The 1,841-nt window shown below is 55.9% G+C and overlaps 1 protein-coding gene across 1 annotated transcript in view; it reads left to right on the top strand.

The window, feature by feature from the left end:
- Positions 1-1,841, top strand: part of LOC103913521 (lysosomal alpha-glucosidase-like) — a 15,176-nt gene that overhangs the window by 2,577 nt on the left and 10,758 nt on the right. The window lies entirely within an intron of this gene.

Here is a 1,841-nt window from a genome sequence, read left to right as displayed (position 1 = left end):
GCACCGCTGGGTCCCAGAGCCCCCCGAGCGCTGCTGGAGGGCCAGATCCTGAACCCAACCCCTACTCTTTGCTTGTGCGATTGCGAGGGCTACTAACAGCACCCTGACCCCAATGGCATGAGAGGCGTTTCGGACCCCGAGAGCATCCAACAATGATGAAAAAAACTGTAATAACGTGGATGGTTGACCAAACCCGACTGCCTCTATCGAAACTGGGCTCCCTTTGATTTTTTTGTGTTTGTAACTATATTAGAAAGTCTGTGTCGGCCCCGTGCAATTTGTGCTTCCCAGCCTCGGGGCCAAATATCCTCGTTGGAGCAATCTAAGGGCCATAGCTGAGGCTTTGCGGGAGATCCCATCTTTTGCTGCTCCCTTTGCACAACACGAGCTGCCAAACATGGGGAGCCCCATGTCTGGCACAGCCCCACGGGTCCGTGTGGCAGGAGCGAGCCCTGGCTGAAGCGGGGTTTGGGCAGACGCACCTTCCTGCTGTTAAGGAACCCCTATTTTTAATTGGAACTGAGCTAATGAGGTTGGTTAAACCTCCCAGGCGGTGGCATGAAGCTGCCGCCTGGTGCGACTGCAACAGCGTTGGCCTTCACCTCTCCCGGATTTGCAGACTCAGGTTGAAAACCTGCCCCAGGTGCTGGGACAGGGTGAGCTCAGGGTTGGAGCGCAGATTTCAGCCATCCCTGTGGTCCCCGCTGATGCCTCTGAGGTTTGTCTCCAGATCTCCTTTATGTCCTGGGGGGGTTCTGGTGGCTCAGAGAGACGAGACAAGCAAGGAGAGGGGTGCTGGTGGTGGGAGCCTTGGGGCCACCGACGTCCCAAGCACGGCCACCTGCCCCCGTGCCCTCTCCAGGCGGTAATAACCAGGAGTGGCCAGAGCTGTCCTGCATCATCCAAGGCTTCTCCCTGAGACATCCATGAGACGGTGGTCCCCGACGGCAGGAGGGATGGGCTGGCTGCATCCTGGGTGGGGGGTCTCACGCTCCATGGTGACAGCCCCACGCATGGGGCACACCAGAACTGAGGTATTTTCCCCTGTCTTTGCAACAACATGGGTTTGATGGGTCACGTACGGCATAGGGGGGGTCGTGTCGCCTGAAATTCTGTTTCAGAGTGAATCGCCCTGTTCACAACAGCTCTTACTTTTGTTTTCATTCCCTGGGGAAAGCAACTCTGCTCCAAAGGTCTGTTGTCCTTTGCTGCTGACCTTTAGACTGCAGTGGCCTTCGACAGTAAACAACGAGCGGCTCTCCAGTCCCAAGAGTGGGAAAGCCTGAGCAGAGAGCGTGCAATTACATACGCTCGTTAACCAGATGAAGAGGAGTGCATGGGAGAAAGGACGTCTGGTGAAAACCTGGATGGAAAAAGGGTTTTGTTTTGGGAAGTGTGGGGTTTTGTGGGTCTAGCCCACCCGCTGTGTGCTCAAAACATGTCCGGCATCACGATTCCCTGAAGCCACGGTACAGGGTTCAGCACAGGCACCTCTTTCACGCTGCTTTGAGTAGAGTGCTCTCACCCTAAAAGGAGGGTAGAGTCTGGGTTTTGAGACCCTGCGTGCATCCAGGCTGGGGAAAATCTAAAAAATCGCTCATCTCCCATATTCTCCACCTCGGGGCTTTCGAACAGCATTGAGTGTAGATACATATATTTAAAAAAAAAACCCAAAACCCAAAAAGCACACGAACGAGAGGAGCGAGCTGCTGAGAAGTCGCCGGAGAGGCGCGTGTGGAGGCGCTGCTACTAGAGAGGAGCGGTAGGAGCCGGGCGTCTTGTAGGGTTTTTACGGCGGAGCAGGCAGAGCTGCGGCGGCTGGGAGCCCTGCCTGCCGCCTG

The sequence above is a fragment of the Pygoscelis adeliae genome, unplaced genomic scaffold (assembly GCF_000699105.1).
Source record: "Pygoscelis adeliae isolate BGI_AS28 unplaced genomic scaffold, ASM69910v1 Scaffold242, whole genome shotgun sequence".
Taxonomy (NCBI): domain Eukaryota; kingdom Metazoa; phylum Chordata; class Aves; order Sphenisciformes; family Spheniscidae; genus Pygoscelis; species Pygoscelis adeliae.
The sequence above is the reverse complement of the archived record's forward strand: the minus strand, read 5'-3'. Positions and strand labels throughout refer to the sequence as shown.